The sequence below is a fragment of the Scyliorhinus canicula genome, chromosome 3 (genome assembly GCF_902713615.1).
Source record: "Scyliorhinus canicula chromosome 3, sScyCan1.1, whole genome shotgun sequence".
Lineage (NCBI taxonomy): Eukaryota > Metazoa > Chordata > Chondrichthyes > Carcharhiniformes > Scyliorhinidae > Scyliorhinus > Scyliorhinus canicula.
Window position 1 is genome coordinate 145,289,399 of NC_052148.1, and position 14,389 is coordinate 145,303,787.

Here is a 14,389-nt window from a genome sequence, read left to right on the forward strand (position 1 = left end):
ATCTTCCCTCTCTAGAAAAAAAGCTTCCAGAGGTGACAATCTATTGCAATGATGTTGGAACTTCTAGTTTACCATTCACGCTTTCAGGTATTTATTTTACCCACTTCCTTAACTGATATTTTGTCATTATTTTCTTAAGCGGCTGTATTCTTGTATTATGCTTTTTTTACTGCTCTAGCGAGGTTTGCACTTGAACAAAAGAAATAACATAGAACAGCAGTGCAAGGATTTGACAGTAGTATTGGGACAAATCATTTTCAAGCCCATTAAGGAGATTTCTGACACTGTTGCATGCGATTCTGAACTATCATCTCCAAGCCCTCATCACTACCATAACGTTTACCTTGTCTAATTATATTACCACCATCACTCTTCTTTGTTTATAGAGCAGCTTAACCCCACCTTCTGCCTCAGATAAAAACCTCTCCACAAGAACTTTGGGACCTGATGACTCGAGTCACGTGGGGCTGGATTTTACACTTCCTGACCAGCAGGCCTGGAGGGGGTGGGGTGGAGCTTGTAAAATCTAACAGCAACTGGCCACTATTGACATACATGCCCCCAAACTATCTGATATTTTATGGGGGATGGGGCACCATGCAACCCAGCCTCCCTTGAACCCTATTGAGGTCCTTAATCAGCCAATTAAAGTCCACTTAAGGACCTCATGCCACACTGACAGAATTTCACCCATGACAGGGGGAGGCCGAGACCACATGGGAAGCCTGTCAGTTTTAGTTGCACACGCTTCTGTTGGGCATGGGGGGAGTGGGGGGAGGGCACCGCCTATCCGCCTATCAGGTCATACCTCCCCCCTTTTAATGTTGCCCATTAGCCACTTGAACCCAGAGCTCCACACTTCACTCACCCTCACTGAGACTTCTGACCCTGAATTAAACTGGGCCTCTTGGCATAACAAAACTGCCTCTATTACCAGCAGTGGCCACCGTGTCTGTCTGGTGCTGCTAGGATTACAGAGCTGCAGGCCATTCGATTAACTGGCTGCTCTCAAAGCTGGAACCTTCTCCCAAGATAGGGGTGGAAGTCTTGCTTTAGAACAATTAATGTCACTCCCCAGCATTAAATTGCTGTGGGGAAGTATCAGAATCATGGGCGGTCTCCCCACTTCCTCCCTCCCTACATTTTAGCTTGGATGGGGGGTACCACAGTGCCCTATTAAGTTCAACCAATGATGGCATGTCTAACCAGATTCTCTTTAATTTGTCTCGTACATAACAATAGGTATAATCCTCAAATTATTACCCTTGTGGTCTTGCATTTCAATCACGGGCCTAACTCAACAAAATCCCCCTCCAATACCTAATTTTGACTCTTACATATTGTACATCACAGGTTCGAATGTGAACCATGAGTTGTGGATTCGAAAGTCTTGCCATCTGCTCCATTATGCCTCTTATTTTTGTTCTAATCAGGGAAAATACTCTTTTTCCGTGTGAGTCATGACAGTAAGAAAGTCCCAGAAGTAGGTTTAGTAATCTTGTCACTTGAACAGGATAGGATGATATTGGATAGAAAGCACTGAAACAGACCATTCAATCCAACTAGTACCTAACCACCTATTCCTTTCTTCCTCATATGCTTGGTCTACTTTGCTCTTAAAACATCTATACTATTCAGTTCAAACACTCCCTGTCGTAGTAAGTCCCACATTCCCGCCTCTCTTTGGATGCAGACACTTCTTCTGAAATATCTATTGGATTTCTTGGTAACTATCTTATATTGCTGGCCTCAAAACCACAGGAGGTAACATCTTTATTCGTTCTTAGTAGTTGGTTGATTAACTCAGGGCATTGATATCAAATGTAGGATAGGTTCATGATCCAGGGGCTGGATTTTCCGTGTGGGACACTATGTTCTCCCACCGGAGATGTATTACCATTTATCAGCTCGTGCTGGGTAGCATCGTGGTTAGCACAATTGCTTCACAGCTCCAGGGTCCCAGGTTCGATTCCTGGCTTGGGTCACTCTGTGCGGAGTCTGCACGTTCTCCCCGTGTGTGCGTGGGTTACCTCCGGGTGCTTTGGTTTCCTCCCACAGTCCAAAGATGTGCCGGTTAGGTGGATTTGCCATGCTAAATTGCCCTTAGTGTCCAAAATTGCCCTCAGTTTTGGGTGGGGTTACTGTGTTATGGGGATAGGGTGGACGTGTGGGCTTGGTTAGGGTGCTCTTTCAAAGAGCCGGTGCAGACGCGATGGGCCAAATGGCCTCCTTCTGCACTGTAAATTCTATGATTCTATGGGAGCGAGAATCGCGAGGCGATTCATGATCCCTTGCCATGCACATTTTTGCATGCCAGGGTTTGCGAAGGATTCCCTGGGGAATCCCACTATTGGGCCTCCATTTTGAGCAGGTAGCCCGATAGTGAGGCTGGGCGGAAGGCTCCCTCCCCCAATGCAATTCTACCCCTCCACCATGGGATTTGCTGGATTACACCCCCCCCCCACCCCCCACACATATTATGGGGGTGAACCAACCCTCTCTATCAGCCCCTCACCAGAGAACCCCATAAGAAAGACCCCCACCAGAGACCTCCCATAAGAGAGCCCTCATCAGAGAACCCCCATTACAGAGACTCTCACCAGAGACCCCCCCCCATTACTGAGACCCTCACCAGATTGAAATGAAATGGAACAAATCAGACAGTTGGTTGTGAGCAAGCTGTCAATCACAGCTTAGTGCAAGCAATTTCCCATTGATATGAATAAAAACCTTGCACGTCAAAGATCTGAGGGGCTTTAAGCCCACCTGATGTGCTTTTCGCTTTTTAGAAATGTATAACAGTTGCTTCCCCTGCCTGAGCCAGCAGGCATAGGGCTCAGGTGAGTTTTAAAGCAGTTCTTTTTTTTTATTGTCTCTGTCTGGACTACTCACTAGCTTACAGGCAGGGGTCTCTGTAATGCGAAGGGGGATGGTCTCTCGTGCGGGTCTTCTGGTGGGGGACGCTCTTACTGATGGTGTGGGGGTCTCTGGTGGGGGAGTCTGGTGGGAGGGGGCTGGGCTGTATTTGCATTGTGCAGGGGAGGTGGCCCTCCAATTGACTTTGGGAGCAAGTCACTTAAAGGGGTAACTCCTTGGCCCACCCTGCCAGGGCCACACTGGCAAATACCTGCACCAATTCTTGCCCCCATGAATCCCGACCCAGAGGACAGGAGATTCAAGCAGGCTTGGAGAATCCAGTGCCCAGCCTGTTAATAGGAGGCAAATACCCATTTTTATCCTCCTGCTGGCATGGTGAACCTCGATACTGCCACCAGCGGGGAACGTGGAGTGATACACAATCAATGGACACGAAACGTAGGTGAAGTCCGAAACGAAAGGCTTTAATTAGCAAGAAGTGAGCCCGGCAGCAGACATACAGGAAATTGCCTGGCTGCCGGGGTACACGGGTTCTTAAACCCCGCTTTGTAGGCGGAGCTACCTTCCTCTTAGCCAATAGGGATAAGAGGCACACGATACCTGGGCCAATGGGCACCGAGTCCTCTGCACCAATGGCAGCTCAAACTCCCAGGTACCGTAATACCTCTAGTCATATTAACACATTCACCCCTTGTTGAGAAAGGAACCGGGGTGGGGGGGGGGGGGGGGTGGTGTACAGGAAATGCGGACATGGAGAGTGGCTGCCCACTGGCCCGCAACTATTTACAGGGTTGGGTCAAGACACAGTAACTATATATAGTTTGGAGAACAGAAAGAAACTCAAGAACAAGCAAAAAAAAACAAGAGTCCATCAACAGTTAACATGGATTTGATCAGCCGATCGGGTGCCTTGGACGTCATGGGCTACCTGCGGAGCTGCGCTGGCGACGTTGGAGTGCTGGTCGTCCGTGACTCTGGGAGCGATGATCCTGTCCTTGCGACTGCGTCCGTACCCCTAGTCGGAGCTAGCGAGGGCCAGGCCGGGGGAGGGTCATCCTGTCCACTAGGCAGCGCCTGTAAAGGTGTCGGTGGGGCAGGGGGAGGGCGCCTGCCGGGGGCAGTTGGGGTTGGGGGGGGGGGGTTGGGGGGGCTGGCACCGGGGGGGGGGGGGGGGGGGGGGGGGTGGCCGGGATCCGGTGGGCGACAGGTCCCATAGGGAGACCGTGTCCTGTCGGCCGTCGGGGTACTTCACATACGCATACTGCGGGTTCGCGTGGAGCAGCTGGACCCTCTCGACCAACGGATCCGGCTTGTGCACCCGCACATGTTTCGGAGCAGGATTAGCCCGGGGGTAGCCAGCCAGGTCGGGAGCGGCGTCCCTGAGGAAGACTTCCTGGGAAAAACAAGAAGGCGTTCGTGAGGCGTTTGACTAGTGGATGTACAAAGAAGTGACCGGATTGAATGGAGGGCGTCTGGGAGGACCTCTTGCCAGCGGGAGACTGTGAGATTTCTGGACCGTAGGGCCAGCAGGACGGTCTTCCAAACCGTACCATTCTCCCTCTCGACCTGTCCGTTACCCCGGGGGTTGTAACTGTTCGTCCTGCTGGAGGCAATGCCCCCGCTGAGCAGGAATTGACGTAGCTCGTCACTCATAAAGGAGGACCCCCTATCGCTATGAATGTAAGCGGGGAAACCGAACAGGGAGAAAATGGTGTGTAGGGCTTTGATGATGGTGGTTGTGGTCATGTCGGGGCAGGGGATGGCGAACGGAAAGCAGGAGTACTCGTCAATCACGTTGAGGAAGTACGTGTTGCGGTTGGTAGAGGGGAGGGGAACTTTGAAGTCCATGCTGAGGCGTTCAAAGGGGCGGGAAGCCTTTATCAGATGCGCTTGTTCGGGGGGGGTAGAAGTGCGGTTTGCACTCCGCACAGATGTGGCATTCCCTAGTGATTGTCCTGACCTCTTAGATGGGGTAGGGCTGGTTGCGGGTCTTTATAAAGTGAAAGAAACTGGTGACCCCCGGGTAGCACAGGTGCCGCGGGACAGGCCATCGGGAGGCTCGTTTAACTTCCCAGGACGATACAAGATGTCATAGTTGTAGGTGGACAGTTCGATCCTCCGCCAAAAGATCTTGTCGTTCTTTATCTTCCCGCTCTGTGCGTTGTCAAACATGAAGGCCACTGACCGTTGGTCTGTGAGGAGGGTGAACCTCCTGTTGGCCAGATAGTGCCTCCAATGTCGCACAGCTTCTACTATGGCCTGTGCTTCCTTCTCGACCGAAGAGTGGCGGATTTCGACAGCGTGGCGGGTACGGGAGAATAAGGCCACGGGTCTGCCCACTTGGGTGAGGGTGGCCGCCAAAGCCACATCGGACGCATCACTCTCGACCTAGAAGGGGAGGGATTCATCGATAGCTCGCATCGTGGCCTTTGCAATATCTGCTTTGATGCGGCTAAAGGCCTGGCGGGCCTCCATCGACAGGGGGAACGTGGCTGATTGGATGAGGGGATGGGCTTTGTCGGCGTAATTGGGGACCCACTGGGCATAATATTAAAAGAAGCCAGACAGCGCTTGAGGGCTTTGGGGGAGTGGGGAAGGGGGAGCTCCATCAGGAGGCACATGCGTTCCGGGTCGGGGCCTATCACTCCGTTACGCATTTGTCCTTGTTGTAGGTCAGGTTCAGGAGTTTTGCGGTTCGGAGGAATTTTCTAAGGTTGGTGTCGTGGTCCTGCTGATCGTGGCCGCAGATGGTGACATTATCGAGATGCGGGAAAGTTGCCCGTAAACCGTATTGGTCGACCATTCGGTCTATCTCTCGTTGGAAGACCGAGACCCCGTTTGTGACACCGAAGGGAACCCTTAAAAAGTGGTAGAGCCGCCCGTCCGCTTTGAACGCAGTGTACTTGCGATCGCTCGCGCGGATGGGGAGCTGATGGTAGGCGGACTTGAGGTCCAACGTGGAGAAGACCTTGTACTGCGCGATCCTGTTGACCAGGTCGGAGATACGGGGGAGAGGGTATGCGTCCAGCTGCGTAAACCTTTTGATGGTCTGACTGTAGTCTATGACCATTCTATTCTTCTCCACGGTCTTTACCATCAGCACTTGTGCTCGCCAGGGGCTGTTGCTGGCCTCGATGACCCCTTCCTTCAGAAGCTGCTGGACTTCGGACCTGATGAAGATCCGGTCCTGGGCACTCTACCGTCTGCTCCTGGTGGTGGCGGGTTTGCAATCCGGGGTGAGGTTTGCAAACAAGGACGGGGGATCGACCTTGAGGGACGCGAGGCTGCAGACAGTGAGGGGGGGGGGCATAGGGCCGCCAAATTTGAATGTTAGGCTCTGGAGGTTACACTGGAAGTCTAACCCCAGGAGTGCTGCTGCGCAGAGGTGAGGGAGGACGAATAGCTTGTAGTTTTTAAACTCCCTCCCCTGGACCGTGAGGTCCGCTATGCAGCACCCTGTGATCTGTACCGAGTGCGAACCGGAGACCAGAGCGATTTTTTGCTTAATCGGGTAGACAGGGAGAGTGCAGCGTCTTACCGTGGCGGGGTGGACAAAACTCTCAGTGCACCCGGAGTCCAGAAGGCAGTTTGTCTCGTGGCCGTTGAGCAGAATCTTCATGGTCTCTGTGGAGAGGGTACGAGGCTGTGACTGGTCCAGTGTGACTGAGGCGAGGCGAGATATTCAGAGTCGTCATCAGGCAGGGAGTAGTCACCCGCGGGGTCCTCGGTGCCGATCCAAGATGGCGGTGCCCGTCGGCCGCACTTGGTGGGGGGTGGACAAAATGGCGACGCCCATTCCCCGCACGTGAAGTCGGGGGTCCAAAATGGCGGCACCCAGGAGTCGCACATGACGTCGGGGGGCGTAAAATGGCGGCACCCGGGATCGCACGTGGCGGTGGGGGGTGGGGGCAGCGAGGTCCACGGGCTGCATGGGGCCCCTGAGGAGAGCGGGGGAGGAGTCCCGCGGTTGCTGCTTGGGACCGCAGTGACCGCCTTCGTTTGTGAGTGGCCCTTCTTCCCGCAGCCCTTGCAGGTTGCGGAACGGGCCGGGCAGTGCTGACGGGGGTGCTTTGCCTGGCCGCAGAAATAGCAGCGGGGACCCGCAGGTTTTTCGGGGTGCCCTGCGGCACAGGCCTTGGGGGGGGCCCGGGTCTGTGGGGGAGAGAGTGGCCGAGTTCCATGCTGCCCAGGGGGCCACCGCGGGTCAGGGGCGTACACGCGAGCGTTACGATTCACAACGTCTAGGGAGGAGGCTAGGGCCCGTGCCTCCGTGAGGCTTAATGTTTCTCTCTCCAACAATCTTTAGCGGATCTACGAGGACAGCATACCTGCAACGAAGGCGTTTCGGATCAGAAGTTCAGTATGCTCAGCAGCAGACACCTGTAGGCAGCCGCAGTTCCTCCCCAGTACGAGGAGGGCATGGTAAAATTCGTCCAGGGCTCACCAAGTATCTGCTGCCTCATGGCTCATAAGTGCCGAGTGTAGACTTGGTTCACCGGCCGAATGAAATGTCCTTTGAACAAGTCCATAGCCGCGTCGTAGTCTGGTGTGTCCTCTATGAGCGTGTACACGGCGGTGCCGACGCACGAGTGGAAGATGTGCAATTACTGCCCCCTCGTCGGGACATTTTCCGCTGTGTTCAGGTAACTATTGAAGCAACCCAGCCAATGCTTAAATGCGGCTGTTGCATTTGCTGCGTGAGGGCGGAGTCGAAGACACTCCGGCTTGATGCGAAGCTCCATCCTTTAAAAACTTGCTAATTAAATTGATGCACAATCAATGGATACGAAACATAGGTGAAGTCCGAAACGAAAGGCTACAATTAGCAAGAAGTGAGCTCGGCAGCAGACGTACAAGAAATGGCCTGGCTGCCGGGGCACACGGGTTCTTATACCCCGCCTCGTAGGCAGAGCTACCTTCTTCTTAGCCAATAGGGATAAGAGGCACACGATACCTGGATCAATGGGCAGCGAGTCCTCTGTACCAATGGCAGCTCACACTCCCAGGTACCGTAATACCCCTAGCCATACTACCATATGGAGCATCTGATTTTTTGATAATGCTAGAGTCTCTGCCGCATGGAGCACTCCCCTACTGGAGAATGCAGCCATGGTTTAGGTCACACCTCTCCATTCACCTGAGGAAGGAGCAGTCCTCCGAAAGCTAGTGTTTGAAACAAACATGTTGGACTTTAACCTGGTGTTGTAAGACTTCTTACCATGCTCACCCCAGTCCAACGCCGGCATCTCCACATCATGGTTTAGGTGAGCTGACACAGCACACAGATAGAACATAATGTGTGGCTCTGTTACTCTCTGTATAAACTCATTGAACTTTCAGGGCAACTTCACATAATTTTAAAGTTAATTAGCAGTTTCTGTGATTTTTGAATTATTATGGTATTCTAATTATTAAATAAAACATTGGGCTGGATTCTCATTTTGGGAGACTCAGGGCTGGGTTCTCCGTTTTTGAGGCTATGTCCGGAGGAAGTGTCTGGTTTTACGGCGAATAAGTTGCCGCCGCCCCTGCACCGATGCTCCGACTGATGAGGGGCTAGCAGCCACGCCATGTAAAACACACGGCTTTCCTGATAGAAACGCCTGGAGAATCGCCAGGTCTGTAGCCACAATGTACACAGCAATGACCTGCAGCGGTCGCATCATACAACATGGCGCCAGCCGCTCGCGGACCCGACCTCCCAGATACTGCTCTCCTGGACACACTTTCGCCACCCCTGGGCCACCCCCCACCAGTCCCCCCAGCCCTCGCCGAAGCCCCCCAGCCAGTAGCTGACTGTTGTGGTGCTGGACACAGTCCGCAGCCACCATGCTGGGTTCCTGAAAACTGAGAGCACACAGCCCCCGTGCCATCGGGAACTTGACCCATTGGTGGCAGAGCATCGGGGGGCCTTCAGGCAATATCCTTCAGCCGTTATACCGGCATGCGGCGTATTCCTCGATTATGCCATTTTGAAGGGGGTGAAGCATCTGAAAACAGGCACTGCCCCCGATTCGGTCGTAAATAGGGGTTCTTCACCCGATCGCCGGTTACGATATCGGTGTCAGGCAACGCAGAGGTGGCAGTCAGCTCAGGCAGTGTGACCAGGAGGACTGGCCTCCAGTGTCGGAAAAAGATCAACGACCTACACCGGGCAGGACGAGTGAGCAGGCACCAACATCCCATCCCACCCTCCAAGGGAACATCCTCCAGGTGACCACTAACCCTCCCTCCATCCCCCTCCCCCTTCAGCACTCCCTCCCCCCAACCCTCCCTTCACAACCTCCCCCGCAACTCTGAACCGCGTGTGTGACTAACGATGTGTCTTCTCAGGAAAAGCTCTCCCACAATCGGCGAGAGATGGCACTGGAGTGCCGGACTTGAGAATCCTCGCCTCCTTCGATGTGACTGGTGTGGCCGAGGACAGAGCGATCAACAACACGGAGGCTGGCGGATGCCACAGAGGTGAGGAAACACCGGTCTCCACTCAGAGGGCCTGTCAAATGTGAGTAGTGATTGTCTTATTGACGGACCCTTCCCTCCCACTTGACCGCATGTCTATTCTCCTTTAGGTCCAACAGCTGACGGCGCCGGCCCATCCCGGGATATGATCCACAGCAGGTGGAGGCAGGGACCTCCCAGGGATCCAGCACTCAAAAGGATTTCAGAGCCCAGGAAACTGTTGAGCCCCTTGGCCATTAATGTGTCCCTGGGTTCGGTAGTCCTGAGCTGATTGAACTGGAACGGCAGTGTCACGAGAATCAGGAAGGGATGACAGCATACCTCCTCGAACTGAAAGACTGACTGAAGGAATCCAATCGTCTTCTGCCAAGGAAATAGCGCTGTCACTCCAACACATCAAAACTTACATTGCAAGGGTAGTGGAAACCTTAATGGAGGATGTGCATTCCATGGTGGAGAACGTCCGCTCCATGGTTCAGCTCATGAGCTCCATGGCTGAGAGCTTCACTTGCATGGTGCAGGTGCTGGTGGGAATCCACAAGTGTCAGCGCCAGAGGACAACGGGGCTTCTGGATCTCATTCCAGCCGCTCCTCTCTCCAATGGAGGAGCACAGGGCCTCCAGGTACTCATATGGAAGAGGACCGGCAGGAGTGCTGCCTGGGACCCTCCACCGAGGGGACCCCAGGGATGTCCAGCTCATCTGACAACTCCCCCCATCCTGTGAAAGACATACCTCCAGTCCCACACACTGAGAGCAGCACTACAATACCCGTGCTTTTCGAGAGTATGCCCAGACCCTCAAGGTCCAGGCCCCCCAGTGGACGCCCGCCATCTCAAGCAACTACGTGTGGAAGTCAGAAAACCGTCTCAACCTCAGCTGTGCATCCTGGGAAGACCCCTCGCTGTAGTGTGAGGGTGAGGAAGAGTAGGAAACTGTAGGCACTTACTGGGCACGGGTAAACATAAACACTAGTTAAGATAGCTAACCACTGTAAACAGCCACTTGTAAATTAACATCACTTTGTTCACCACCAGACCTTCCACCCTGTCATATCATGGCACCATGCTCTGCAAACCCCACCTATTATCCTTGTGCAATGTGAGAGTGGCAACTCTGTGTCTCTAACAGCTCCCCCACAATGATAACTCAGTTTAGATGCATTACTATAGACAATGCCGGAGAATTCGGCGGGGCGGGGGGGTTCATGCCTACCCCCGGCGATTCTCCGACCCGGCGGGGAGTCAAAGAAACCAGCCCCTGATTCTTACCTAAAATGCCTTCTAATCTAATTATTCAGGGAGGTGCATCTGGCCTTTTAAGTACGAGCTACTATTATCGCCAGGCAGATTTCTACCAATTGCTGGACATGTCACATCCCATGCCATTAAAAATGCATATTTTTGCGACAAACCCATTTTCAGCTGTGTTGTTTAAATCACTCTTAAATATTTTGAGGTACATATAGAAAATACTTTGAGCAAAAACTTGAGCAATATAATCGCTTCACATCCCATTAGGTTTTGTTAAATTTGTTTCACTGTTGTTGCTCGGCAAATTTGTGACATATTTCATCTGTGTTTTCTTGCCCATAGTCTGTCAAAATCCCCTCGCTCTGCATCTTCCTCACATTCCCACCTAGCTTTGTGTCATGTAGCTTTGTATAAGTATTTTGTGTGGAAATGATTAGATTTAGTAAAACCTCAGTGTAAAATCACAGGCTAGTCATATGCTTATGCCGCAGTGAACTTTACACAGCACAAGTTCCCATATCAGTAGCGTAAGTTGTCTGATGAACATATACACCCTCACAGACCTGAGATCAGCAAGAACCTTCCAGTAAGGCCTTGGTTGTTTACTTTTCGAAGGACAGAAATTGAGTCAGAGAAGATTTGATATCTAGCTAGCAGGGGATAACCCTGTTCAAACAATGTTCTTTGAGTGTAATTAACAGTTACAAATATAGTGGAAACCTATGACCTTGCTGAGAGTGCTGTATCGGAGGTGAGTGCTGTATTCGGGGTCTCTGAGACAATGCTCTCCATTACCTGAAGCTTAAATAAACAATTGTAACCTGTACCTGAATCTCCTGTGTTTAGTTCATAGAAATCTACCAAAAGAGTATCAGAGCAAACACTGCCTGAATTGGTGTAGCAAGTTAGATGTAAAATAATACACCCTGTTTTTTCCCAATATTCCTCAGACAACCTTCAGGGGAGTATCCTCCATGATAAATGTATTAGATGGGTTTCAGCACATGAACTGTACCCAGCCTCAGTCACCAGCTTCAGGAGAGAAAGGCTGAAAAAAAGTTCATAATTTTCTGAATATTTTAAGTCTGTCCATTTTAATTTTTTGGAAAAAATAGAATTGTTGAGTATAAGAATCAATTTTGTTGCGATAGCAAGCTAATGCAAACTCTCATTTTCTTGCAAACATTATAGATAGATAAATAGGGATTTCCAATAATTGTACCCATTTAAGCCCTTTGAGAAAGCCATTAAAATTTGTCTTTTTAGATGAAGACACTGCAGTAATGGAAATATTTTAATGTGCGCTAAAAAAAATTAAGTTTACTAAGAAAATGACGACTGTACCCAATTCAGAGATGGCTCTGTGTATTTTAAAAGTATTGTTCAGTTATTTAAAAATCACATTATCGACCAGTGACAGACTAGACACTGATTAAAAATGCATATTTTTGTGATAGACCCATTTTCAGCTGTGTTGTTAAAATCACTCTTAAATATATTGAGGTATATATAGAACATAAAACATACAGTGCAGAAGGAGGCCATTCGGCCCATCGAGTCTGCACCGACCCATTTAAGCCTCACTTCCACTCTATCCCCGTAACCCAATAACCCCTCCTAACCTTTTTGGTCACTAAGGGCAATTTATCATGGCCAATCCACCTAACCTGCACGTCTTTGGACTGTGGGAGTAAACCGGAGCACCCGGAGGAAACCCACGCACACACGGGGAGAACGTGTAGACTCCACACAGACAGTGATCCAGCGAGGAATCAAACCTGGGACCCTGGCGCTGTGAAGCCACAGTGCTATCCACTTGTGCTACCGTGCTGCCCATAAAAATACTATATAAAAATATAGAAAATACTTTGAGCAGAAACTTGAGCAAAATAATCGCTTCATAAAACCAATGCCATTTTAAGTTCAATTTGCACCCAGGTTACTGACTGTGCCTACAGCAGAAACCCTCTGCCAATGTGTACTCCATAAGTCAAGGCCGGCTCTTTTTGTTCATTTACAAACATGAACCCAACAGAAAAGATGTTTACTTGGAGGATACAGGAAGGACACCAAGCGGGAAGTGAAATTCAGAAGATTTAAAGCACATTTCTTGGTGCAAATGTCAGAATAAAATGTCAGAATTGAAAGGATTGTGATATGGATGGATTTGAGCAGCACGCTGTGAATCTAATTCTGCTGTCTGGATTGAATTACAGTCATGCAAGGTTTGAGAGATGAATACAGTTTTATCTGCTGAGTAATAAAAAAAAGCAGTAACCATATTTGTCCAAGGATTATGAAGGAGCTTCCTGCTACAAATTAAATTCTGGAAGTAAATAGTGGAAGTTGCAACTAAAAACCAAATAAAAAGTTCAGCTATTCAGAAGCTGTGACTGCTCCATGACTACCCATTCTTGCACCACTTCATTAGGTGTACTCCGATGTAAGGTACATATTGTATTGATGTACAATTGGTGACAGTTAGTAGATGGGCAAATGCTTTGATTAATTAGGCAACAACTGTGCTGGAAAACAGTGCACCCTATAATCAGATTGCTCAATGCACAGCCAAGGATTATGATGATCTATTGGTCCTTGTTATATTGTGGAAACAAAGTCAATACTGCAAGGAGGTCATAAAAGGTATTGCTTCACAAACTATTAGATATAATGTAGGCTGATTTTTAGTTCAGTACGAGGAAAATGCTCTTCATATTTCTGTCTCTAACTTAGGCACAACAGATTCATTTCATTGAAATCAAGAATCTGTACAAACTGGGTAATCCACTGCAGCAGATTATTCTCCTGGCAATAAAGAGGAAAATGCACCCCACCAATTTCCAGTTAAGATGTTCAAACATATTCAACCTCATTCGGTAATTTGGATGAAGGTGAATGAAAAGTTCAAGCAATCTCTCAATGCACTACCTGTAGACTGAGTGGTCACATAACAAGTGATGATGCGTCTACTAAAAGAGCCACATGTCAGGATCGTGAGAGTTCTCCCCAGAGCATGGACAGAAAATAAGCATAGCGTAGCTACTCAGCTGGTAAATAAAGTATTGCTTGTTACAAGTCTTGAGTTTCAGTGCTTTGGGTATCCAGCACTTCTACAGCCTTCTGGTAAAAAGTATAATAGTCAACTTGCATGCGTTTAATTACAAACCAAAGAGCAGATGAATAAATACAACCTTAAATGGCAACCCTGAAAATCTTAGTGAAGAAAGGTGCATGTGGCACCTTTACAGATGAGTTAGTTAAGGATAAAATAGTCAGCAGGGTCCACAGTGATCTTGTCCACAACAGCTGCTGTGTGAAAAAAATTTAACACTACTGTTGTGTCTTGCCACACAGTGTGTTTTTAACCCTTACACGGTGGACAAAGAACTGTGAGTCGACTTCTTACTAATACAATAATGTTTATTCAATCACACAATTAATATTAGTTCTGGTAGTTACTTTTACAGAATGATTAAGATTCAAACTTAACACTGGACTTTGACTTAACTTTGAGTGACTGACAAGTACCCAAGCAGAGATTGGCCTGTGGCCATGTGTTGGTCTCTGCAGTCTCCTCGGTATGGTTTGTCTTTTGGTCTGGTCTCATCCTCTTCTTCTGGATCTGGTCTGTTCTTCTTTCTTCTCCTCTGGTTGGTCCAAGGCCATCCTTCACGGTGGTGGGTTTCCAGAGTCGCCACTGCTGGTGTGCTTTGGCCTGTTTTTATCCCTCCTCCCTTTCGCAATTTCCCCTGACCTCCTGCCAATGGAGTCTCAGAAGGGGGTCACAGCACACAATGG